The sequence below is a fragment of the Ascaphus truei genome, chromosome 1 (assembly GCF_040206685.1).
Source record: "Ascaphus truei isolate aAscTru1 chromosome 1, aAscTru1.hap1, whole genome shotgun sequence".
NCBI lineage: Eukaryota > Metazoa > Chordata > Amphibia > Anura > Ascaphidae > Ascaphus > Ascaphus truei.
Window position 1 is genome coordinate 549786680 of NC_134483.1, and position 11778 is coordinate 549798457.

Here is an 11778-nt window from a genome sequence, read left to right on the forward strand (position 1 = left end):
ATGATGATGATGGGATATATTTTGCGCTCTGCGCATGCGCGGGATGTCCTGAGTCTGCACGTGCCATGCTGCACGCTGTTGGATGAAGGACGAGTAGGTACCTTGAAAAAGCGCGGACCCCATAGCGCGAAACGTGCGTTGGTGTTGACGTCATCGCGTTGACGTCCCAGGAGGAAGCGTGATGAATTGCCCTCACCTTCGGTGATACTGGTTGTGTGGTGGTGAATAGCGTTACATTGTAACCACTCTATTGCCTATTGAGGGCTGTTTACCCATACATACTGCTAGATCCATGAGGTGGTCTGGATGTTTGTTACAGGCATTGATCACTTATGCGTTTCATGGTACTGCGTTGCAGAGATTCAGTTATTATACATTGCTTTCACACACACATTATATATATACTCTATATATATATATGGAAGAAAAGAGAAAAAAACAGGCGCACACCTAGTGCATTAAAGTATAACAATAAGTTTATGGAACATTAAAAACAGACAAATGCCCACTCACAAGTGTAACGGTAATAAATGCAGTTATGAGATAGGCCCTCATAAGCCAGTGGTAGCGTCCGGATCAGCAATGGTGTCCTCTCCTACACACACGTGGCGCGGTCTCCTTCTACCGGAAGTGACGTCCACCCGGTCTGGTGCCCCGCAAAAGGAAGTCCCTCCGTGAACCAAAGCCTTCGCCTGCCTGCTTCTGGCTGCTGCACCACCAGGGGAAACAGAGATGTATCCGCTCTTCTGTTTGGCTTTGCCTCTCACAGCCTGCGTTTGTCTTGGTCCGTGACAAAGTTCTCAGTGGGAAAGTGCCTCCTCTGCCTTAGCCACGCCCTAAGCGTTTCGTCATCTATGATGACTTCATCAGGGGATACCCATTGGTTGTGACCCCACAGTATTTATAACAAGGTTAATTTGCATACACAATTGGAATAATTAGAACAATTAAAACATTAGTTACATAATTTAAACCAGTCCATAGATTCAAATTTTCATGCTGCATTAATTGCAATGGAAAGGTTATGGGGATACCACTGTATTTGCAGAGATATAAGATATAGCTCATGTGGTATTATTGTATATACATATTTATACTTCAATTGATATAACTATTCAGACAGTGATTAAAGGAATTGAATATATTGGAACAACATTTAATTATAAACTAATATGCGTATTTAAATTTAAAAATGAATTTAATAATAACCAATTTTTGTGTCTAAATTCGAATAACAAATATATACTGTATTTTTACAAAATAGGTTAGCTGTATTTTACAAAATTTAATTGAGAAGTCTCAAGAATTGGAGAGTACTGATCACAATGAATACTAACTACCCAATTAACCCCCAACATCATTGGTCAGCAATTAATTTGCTGCAAAATATATCCAACCGGGTTTAAGGTAACAAATATATACCTGTTGTTGATCCATTAATGATAAATAAATATCATAGATTACAATTCGAGTCAGAGGTACAGCAAAGGTTGTTGTTTAGCAAGGACAGAAGAATCCTCAACATGATAGTATATGTACCTGAGTATATACAGTATGTGAAAGTGCTGTGTACTTAATAAAGTGTATGTATTAAAAATGTTATACTTGAATATGTGTTTGTATAAATGTATAGTGATTATATGAATAGATAAATATAAATATGAATTGTGAATATATGTGTATATATATGTGGAAATGACTAAAGTGACTCTAAGTATACCAATGTGAATATGATGCAAAACTATGAATAATAGAATGAGACCAGCTCTGGACTTGAACAGACACATCCACAATATGATGCAATAAAAAAATATAGTACACCACAAATAGGATTATTTATATAATCGCTTTTAGAGATTGCGGTGGGAAGAAACATTTAAAGACCTGACATGTCAACATAGTTCAAAGGGAGTGCTATAGAGCACTCAAACCAGACCTCCGAAGGATCACCCGCCTTGAGTGATCACACTATAGTGCTAGTGTCAATGTGGTCATTGTGTCCCTTTGGGTGTAATGTATCCAAAATATACATCCAGTAAGTCTCCCTCATACACAATCTTTTGAAGCGATCCCCACCCATGAATGTAGTGGGGATATATTCAATGCCCATGACTCGTAGGGACCTTGGATCTTTTGAGTGTTCATTACAATAATGGCGGGAGAGGTTATGTGTTTGGCACCCATTTATTATATTCCTTCGATGCTCTAAAAACCTCGTGCTTAGGGCTCTTGATGTGCGGCCTACATATTGTAGTCCGCACTCACATGATATCAGATAGATAACATATTCACTAAGACAATTGATGTATTCTGCTATATCATGTGAGGTGCCATTGGAATAAGATTTAAATGTATTGGTTTTAATCAAGTGTTTGCACGTTAAACATCTGCCTCTCCCACATCCAAAGTTCCCCTTTACCCTGATGGGAACAGAACCATCCACTCTTAAATTGTTGACTACCTTTGATGTTTTTAACTTGCTCGGAGCAATCATTGTTTTTATACTCCTTGCTTTCCTAAAGATCACAGGAGCATGTTTTGGCAAAAGGTGACCAATTTCTGGATCGCTGACCAGAATGTTCCAATGGTCATTGATTACTTTTTTAATTTGTTTGGCAGACTGATTAAACTGTGTAATAAATTTAGGCACGGATCCTTTGGATGTAACCTCATTTTTAATTATTGTTTTTCTTTTGGATTTTTCCAACAGAGATGCACGATCCAGTAAACTAGCATCTGAAAATGATTTATTAACAATTGCCATATCGTAGCCTTTTTCCTGAAACTTAAATGAAAGATCTGTTTCCCCTGGTGGTGCAGCAGCCAGAAGCAGGCAGGCGAAGGCTTTGGTTCCCGGAGGGACTTCTTTTTGCAGGGCACCAGACCGGGTGGACGTCACTTCCGGTAGAAGGAGACCGCGCCACGTGTGTGTAGGAGAGGACACCATTGCTGATCCGGACGCTACCACTGGCTTATGAGGGCCTATCTCATAACTGCACTTATTACCGTTTCACTTGTGAGTGGGCATTTGTCTGTTTTTAATGTTCCATAAACTTATTGTTATACTTTAATGCACTAGGTGTGCGCCTGTTTTTTTCTCTTTTCTTCCATAGGTATCCATAGGGAGTTGTGATCCCTTTCCAACAGGCTGCCTTATACCTGGATGCATTCATCTGGAACGGGACTCTATGTTTTTTAAGGTTTTTTAAAGTTTTTGGACTTTTCCATTGGAAAAAATTTTATTAACATATTTTATATATATTTTTTTTAAATTTTTTTATATATTTTTTCTTTATGCATATTCCATATTAAAGTCATTCAATTGTTATATATGTTTTATCTTATAGTAACATAGGTTCTATTTTACAATTACCCCCCTTGGCCACCCCATAGGTTGTTCAAACACAGTAGGTTACCTACTCACAGTTAGGCAGGTTGTTGTATTAGGCGCTCCTTTATATCTCTGTTTTGTTCTGTTATTTATCACTTTAAAAGGTAGCAGCCATATTACAACCTTGAATTGCTAGAATATTTCATCTTAAATACAATAATTGTATTCATTTTAGTTAGTGGCTATTTAGTGCTAATTGTTTGTTGTGATAGAAGTGCAATATCATATATACTAAAATGATGCAGAATTGTGAGGAACGTTTAGCCAGAAGGAATAAACTTGCAAACATTGTAAATGAGGACACCACTGATATTGTGGAGAATAATATATATCTCAAAAATAACTTTCAAGAATTGGAGAATTACACGAAAGATGAAACAAGAAATTGGTTAGACCTACTTTCTCTCCAGAACTATATAGATATTAAGCTAGTTCCAAGAGGTTTAAGAATTAAAAAAAAAACGACATTTGAGGCACCTGAAATATTCACAAAAGAGTGGAATGCTATTTTGGAAACATGCTCAGTGTCTCTTATTAACCTCTTGATCTCTTACAGAAAAGAAAGATTGGAGAAAGTAGGGAAGGAGATAGCTCAAGTACAAGAAATTATTAAACCATTTGAAGGTACAGAGGAATTCATCCGTTTGGATGAAACAGTACACAAAAGGGTAATATCATTTGAGAAAGAAATCATAGATAGGAAAACAAATAAACTCAAACGCGATAAAGATGACTACGCAAATGATAGAGTAAGAAATTGGAGAAGGAAGGGTGACTCGTTCCAACATTGTAGGTATGGTAGATCCAGCTCAGGTTATAGACATGAGAATAGAGATTCTAAAACAAATAAAAAACCTATATCTAATGAGAAAGAAAAAAATGAAATTATTACATTAATTAAAGAAGCTAGGATGGATAGGAAAGAAAAGGAACATCACAAGGTCACTCCTACCACTTCCTCTGCAAGTTGTTCCACCTCCAATCGGTACTCTGTGTTGGGGGACGGTTGTGAGGATAATGGGGAGTCCCATGAACAAATTGCAGTGGAACATAGGGAAGGAGCAAGATCAAAAACTAGCACTAAGGGTTCTAACTCAACAAACTATACTTCACCTAATAAATCAAACAAATCCACCTCTTTTTTAGAACAGAGAGAAAAGGAAAAGAGATATCCACTTTGGGAGAAACAGAATCAACAACTACCCCGAAGAAAAAGAGGAGGAGCAAAGAAGCAAGGACAGAAGAAAATGAAGATGATAGTAGACACACCACACAAACACGGTATTTACAATCTTTCATCACATACACTCACTCCACATCACATATCATTATTAGCTAAAGGTCTTTCATTTGCCCCAAATAGTACACCGAATAGGTTTCACCTGTTCGTGGACTTGAATAGATACATACGCAAGTTAACTCTGATGCGACACTTCACCCAAAAGGGGGATGATAATTTGGAATTTGAATTCAATACACAAGAAAAAGAATGCATAAATGCTCTGACTTCTTTCTTGGTGGAATCAGACCAAATAGGTAACAGACCAAATAACACACAAAATTCTAGTGTTACTGATAAACTAATGGGTCCATCCTCAAAGAGATCAATACTTGATAATCAGGATCTAGCGAATAATTCACTTTTGGATATTACAATACATGAGGAAGATTCAAATACATTGTTAGATTCCAGTTCATGCCCAATTGAAACAGATCAGGGTACTCTATTGAGATGTAAATCATCACCATTTGTCCCAAAATCGACATATTTCCCTTACCAATCAAAGGGTAATTTCATTGAAACATTCTATACAGTAGTCCTGAGGGACCTAGAACAGTTGTGTCTTAATAATGTAGAACTGAAATATAACAATCTCACAAAAGAAGAAAATCAAGCTTTATTAAATATAAAAAATAATAATGATTTAATTGTCCGCCAAGCAGATAAGGGGGGGACGATTGTCCTACAGGATCGGGCAGATTATCTTTGTGAGGCCCATCGCCTCCTCCTTGACACCACATCATATCAGACTCTCACTAAGGACCCCTCTGAGGGTTATCAGTTGGAATTCCGGAATCTCCTCCAGGGTGCATTCTCTGAAGGGATTATTTCTAAATTAGAACACAGGTTTTTATACATCAAACACCCTAGAACCCCTATTTTCTATCACATTCCAAAATTGCACAAAGATATAGTTAAACCACCAGGGAGGCCTATTGTGTCGGGGATTGGCTCGATGGCGTCCAACGTGTCCCAGTATGTGGATTATTATTTACAGCCTCATGTCATTAAATTGCGCTCATACATACGGGACACGTTGCATGTCATTGACTCCGTCTCTGACATCAAGTGGAAGGATACCTATCACTGGGTTACATGTGACGTATCTTCACATGTGGATGGTAGACCGATGTCCGAACAGACTTGACCTCTAGTAATTTTAAGACATCCTGCATCAGTTTAGCCATAAAATTTGTACCTTGGTCTGTCAACATAACCTGGGGAAGTCCAACCCGTGAGAACAGCTCCAACAACTTGTTGGCTACTTGTTTCGCCGTTGCTGTTCTCAGGGGGAACGCCTCAGGATATCTTGTTGCATAATCAACTATTACAAGAATAAACCTGTGTCCTTTCGCAGAGGGTTCTAGAGGTCCTACCAAGTCTACCCCAATCCTCTCAAAGGGAACTGACACCAAGGGTAGAGGAACCAAAGGGGCTGGTTTTTGTCCCTTTGGACTAGTTAGCTGGCACTCCGGACATGCCGCGTATAATTTAGCAATATCACTATGCATCCCATGCCAATAGAATTGGGACGAAATAAGGTCCAATGTTTTATCCCTGCCCAGGTGACCACCCCAGGGGACAGTATGGGCTAGAGTGAACACAGATTTAACAAACGCCTTGGGAACCAATATCTGTCTGGTGACCTCCCCTGTTTGTGTCTGCCTATTCACCCTATACAGGATATCATTTGATAACTCAAAATGGGGGAATAGTATCACCACCTGTGCATTCAAAATTTGCTCATCAATTTTTACCACCTTGTCATACTGTCTAGCAAGGACTGGGTCTTCCCTTTGCCTCTGGCGAAAATCAGGGAGGTATAGGTCTGGTAAATCTCCAGGGCCCATATCCCCCTCCCTCTGGCCATCCCCAGTCATCACTTGTGACTTCTGGCTATTAGAATGGTCACCTTGAGACCCAGATTTCTGCAACCAGTCCTGTTTGTCAGAGCATCTTTGCTTCCGAGTCTTTTGAACCCGGTGTCTACTGGGAAAAAGGTCTGCCAAGAAGAGAAACAGTTTGCCAGGGTTCTCCTGAGCCATAGAATAAGGCTCCTCGTGAGAGACTGGAGCCATTAGGTCCGAAAAGAAAGGCCAGTCCCGACCGAGCACAACGGAGGCAGGGAGCAAAGTAGCGACTCCTACTTTGAGGTAGGCCTCCTGGCTTTTTACCTGTAGCCGGATTTTGGCCGTCGGATACCGCTTTACATCGCCGTGTATACATTCTATACTCCATGGGGAGTCAAAAGAACACACGTTAGGCGGTAACAGTTCCTGGAAGACCAGAGTTTTCCCAGAGCCCGAGTCTACAAGGTCCTGGACGTTTTTTCCCCAACCTGGGCTGGAAGTAGCCAGGGCTTGTAATTTTCTCCAGTGAAGGCTGAGGCGACGGTCCTGCTGAAGGAACAATCCATATGTGGACAGTCCACGTACCGGTGGCCTTGTTCTCCGCAGGCGGAACATGGAGAGGGTTCCCTCGCAGGAGGGGGCCGTGGATAGCGCTCCGCTGGACCGGATACTGGAGACCAGGCATCTGGTGGGTCTTGTGGGCGACGTCCTCAGAAGTTCCTCTCATTTTGTGACAAGCCGACATCAGGAAGGAGATGAGGGTCTCGACGGGGACCAGCATTTGGACTCCGCCCTTGCTGGAACGACTGCTCCTTCCGTTGGACTTGGCGGTTGCGCGTGGACGGGCCGTAGGTTCCTCATTGATTCAACCTCCCTCTTTGGGCGTCCGCAGGTGCCGGTAGAGTCGGATCCATCGGGTTCAGGACACTCGCCTGTTCCTCAGCCCCAAGGAAGTTCTCCACGAGTCGGACTGCCAAAGCTAGGGTTTCAGCCGCGTGGCGTTTTACCCACGAGCGTGCGGAAGGGGGTATTATTTGTAGGAATTGTTCCAAAACCACCTGCTCAAGAATTGCCTCCTTAGTGCACTCCTCGGGTTGTATCCAACGCATACACAAGTCCAATAAACGCTGAGCGAGGACCCGGGGTCTCATCTTAGCGGTGTACTTCATGTTCCAGAACTGCTGCCCGTAGGTCTCTGGGGTCAGACCTAAGCGATCCAGTATGGCGGCTTTTACTTGTCGGTAGTCCATTGCCTGATCTGCAGGGAGGCCCTGATATGAGGCCTGGGCTTCTCCTATGAGGAGCGGGGCCAAAGCAGTTGCCCAGCGATCTGCAGCCCAGCCCTGAGCTTCGGCAACCCATTCAAATGTCAGTAAAAAAGCCTCTGGATCCTCGTTCGGAGCCATTTTCCTCAGGAGTATCGGGGGTTTGTTTGCAAGTTCTGGACTGGCAGACCCCTGGAATTGGGTCAGCAGCTTGGCAATCCGCTCATCCTGTGCTGCCTGTAGTCTTTCATCTCTCTCTGCTTGTAGTTGAGCCTGTTCCTGCATTAACAGAGTCCCTGCTGTTTGGTCTGCTCCTGCATTACTAGTTCCCTCTGTCTGGTCTGCTCCTGCATTAACTGTCCCTGCTGTCTGGTCTGCTCGCACAGAAACTCTTTCAAAAGTTCTTCCATTTTTTCCATTCTTGTGTGTGTGTGTGTGTGGCCCTTTAACTGCAGGGGTCTTTCAAAATCCCGTCACTTCTGACACCATATGTTGCAGGGTACATGCAACTACACACGCGGGTTTCTTGACAATGCTTATTTATTTAGCCTTAAAAGATATACAGCACACAAAACAAAAATAGCTTTTCTTCAGCGGACAAAACAAAATTCCTTATCTTCAGCGCGGCAAACAAAAGAGCTTCTTTTCAGCATGTTAAACACAACAGTTCATAACACATGTACTTTGCAAAACAGACCTCAAATCAAGCTGTTCTCTCTCCAGAGTTTCAGGGTATTCGCCTGCTTCAGACAGTATACAAAAAAGACAGACCTTATAGCAGTAATCTAGTTCAGTATTCTACTCCTGTCTCCTGATCAGCTAGGGAGCATGTGTCTACAGCCTGGGGTTTTTAACACACCTTGATTAAGCAGCTGGGATCCAACTAATTGTCCTGAGGTTCCCAGCTGACGTTAACCTCGTCACTGCTGCACTGCAGACTAAACATATGTCTGCCAGGCATACAGTATAGCTGGTGGCTTTTATTTACCCTGTCACAGTGAGCAAAAAGTGAATACAATCCAGAAGAAAACCAATGTGTTACTGGTGAAATGAAACATCCAATTCGAGAAAATGTCTCGTAGCTTGGAGACCATTGTGACGATGGAGAGGATTTGGCCCGGGATTAAAGGGGTTACCCCCCAATTGGCCACCCTTTAACCTCGCCAGGGAGACAAGGGGGTAAATGGACTGAGGCCCAGAAATGTGATTTAACCCTTGTTATAACATGAAAATGCTTATTCCCCTGTTCCCCCATGTTTTATTGTTTCTGGATCAGTGTCTGCATACCACACACACTGGGACTTAAGGGGTTAATAAGCTACAGTTTAAGAAAATACCACTGTATTGTGTCTTTTCAGGAAATCTGGACTTCAAAAGGCTTAATTGAAGTTGAATGTGAAAAGCAGAAGGTTTTTTTTAGTGTACAGTATGTTAATACCTGTTTGCAGGAAGCTAGAGTGGGGGTGAGCATTATAACTCACACTTACAAAGGCCGCTGATTCAGGAGGTCTGGGCCTTAGGTGTGACACATAGCACCAGTGACCAAAAGGTAACTGCCCTAATTGTTTATGCGGGAGGCAGGAACCAAGAAACGGAGTGTTTGTTCTTCACACTTACAATGGAAGCCAAAAGCCTGCTTCAAAGGGTTTATTGATGGGGGCAAGGGTGGGGTCACCCCAAGCAGGATATCAGAATGAGTGACCTTATTAAATATAAGAATATTATGAGATGTCCTTGGCTGAACATGCTAAGAGTTACCTATGTGTATTCGTGACACCAAGCCCTCCCTGGGGAGTCTAATCACTGTATCCCTAGCAGCTACTAAAGGCCAGATATTAATATCTCTCTTAATGTTAATATTACACTGTAATGTTTGGTCTCTCCGGGACCGTCAGGTGTGACGGAATGTATTAATATGTCTCGCCTGCCCGTACGTAATACTGAATTAAAGTTATGACGTTAGGTAGGTATTTACAGCAGATATGGAATTTTGGTTCCATTCTGCTATGGTAATAAGCAGGAAACACATCCTGCGGGAATTTACATAGCCTGGTCATCAAAGGCTAAATTGTTAATTGTTTAAGCTTGGCCCAAGTGACCAAAGGAACTGACCAGTTTAAGTGTGACATTTCACACGAAACAATGGAAGTCCAAACTCAGCTTCAAAAGCTTCAAAGGGACTTTTGCTAGACGGCTCGGCGCCGCAACTGGGAAAGAAGGGTTAAAATGATATATAAGTCAGAGCCACCCTTTACCCATGTTGTTCATTGTCTTCATTGTCTGCATGCAAAGACTTCATGTTTCCATATCCTGCATGTGCTTCATAACTTTGCCTGTCTTGCTGTGATGTCAGCTGAAGTATGGAAGAAATGGCCCAGTCTGTATCCTGATGGCTTTCTTGTCATAATGTTTAAGTAAGTGTCTATATTTTGCTGTTATTTGTACATTTTGTGTGTTCACCTTTATCAAGGAATAAATTATATTTTATCATATCTAAGTCTCGTCCCAGTTCAGACCCAGTGATAAATATATATCAACTGTTATATATATTTATGTGTGACTTATACAGCCTGCCATAATCTCACCGTGACAACCATGTGTATGTGAAATAATAGAATATAATGAAGATACATCTAATGTCACCCATATGAAATCCGGGGACCAGTGATAATTGTTAAATAACGTGAGAAGGTGGAATGTGTCCAATAGATGTGAGGGTAAAGTGTGAACAATAGTTTGTAAATAATAATCATGATAAATCGATAAGTGTTCACCCAGTGCCCCTATACTGAAAACTATTGGACGTCCAGGTGGTGTGTCGAGGGATTTGTGTATTTTAGGAAGGTGGTGAAAAATAGGAGTGATGGGATGCGAGCAGTGTAAATAGTCAAACTCCTTCTGGGATAGAACATAAAGGTCTTTGCCTGTTTCTAATAATTCGTATAATTCCTCAAGAAATGTATTTGTTGGATCCAAATCCAATACACTGTAGGAGAGCCGATCATTCAGTTGCCTTAATGCTTCTGTGTGATAATATGTATAGTCCAGAACTACGACAGCGCCCCCTTATCTGCATTTTTTATTACAATGTTGATATCTTTAAGGGCGGTAATTGCCTGTCGTAGCTCTGGTCGCAAATTATCTCCACATCTATGGTGTCCCACAAATTGAACCCCCCTAGATAACAGCAATAGATCTCTTTGTACTGCTTGTTTAAAGAGATCTATTGCGGTACCTTTAATGTTGTCTGGACAAAATTTAGATCTATTTTGCAGACCCGAGGGTTTGCGTCCCAAAAACTAATTACTGGATTCAATGTTTTTTTTTGTTCTTCTAACAGTTCCATCATGTCATTAAAAAAACAATGATCTCGAAATGTTAATTGATTATGTATATCAAATAATGGGACCCCGGTTTCTTTGACAAATTCATTCCCTGACACAGATCCCTGTAAGGGATTCTCTTTGTTCATCTCTTGTAGTTTAAAAAACCTTTTCAAAGATAGTTTTCTGGTAAATTTGAATAAGTCCACTGTTGTAGTGAAAAGATCAAAGTTTTTATCTGGGGCAAATGTCAAGCCAAGGACCAGTACTCGTAATTCTGCTGATGTTAATTCATATTGGGAAAGGTTAATAACATTTGTATCCTCAATCTTTATTGGCATCTCTTCTTCGACGGATTGCCGCCTAGATTTTGTTTTGAATTTGTGTCCCTTCTTTCTTCATTTTTTGACGAAGTTTGACGCCTGGTGGAAGAAATTTGGCTGGTATGTGTGCGTCCTGAAACGGGACCTTCATCAGTAGAAGAGGCTAGCAAATCATATTCTGAAAAGGACACCCCATGGATAACTGAACATGTTCAGATCCAATACAGAGGCGGTGATAGAGTTAATGCTCTATACCGCAGAGAGGCTCATTGGATTTTTACATTGGATACATTAATTCCCAAGGGATTGAACACTGAATGGGACTTGAAATATTTCCTTTGAAG

The 11778-nt window shown here is 41.4% G+C and overlaps 1 protein-coding gene across 1 annotated transcript in view; it reads left to right on the forward strand.

Annotated features, from left to right (window-relative positions):
- Window positions 1-10278, forward strand: part of LOC142468279 (gastrula zinc finger protein XlCGF66.1-like) — a 74083-nt gene extending 63805 nt beyond the window's left edge. The window contains exons 7-9 of the transcript XR_012788615.1: window positions 2821-3200; window positions 4538-4672; window positions 9147-10278. The gene's annotated coding sequence lies outside the window, so the exon portion shown is untranslated. The remainder of the gene's footprint in view (window positions 1-2820; window positions 3201-4537; window positions 4673-9146) is intronic.
- The last annotated feature ends 1500 nt before the right edge of the window (window positions 10279-11778 follow it).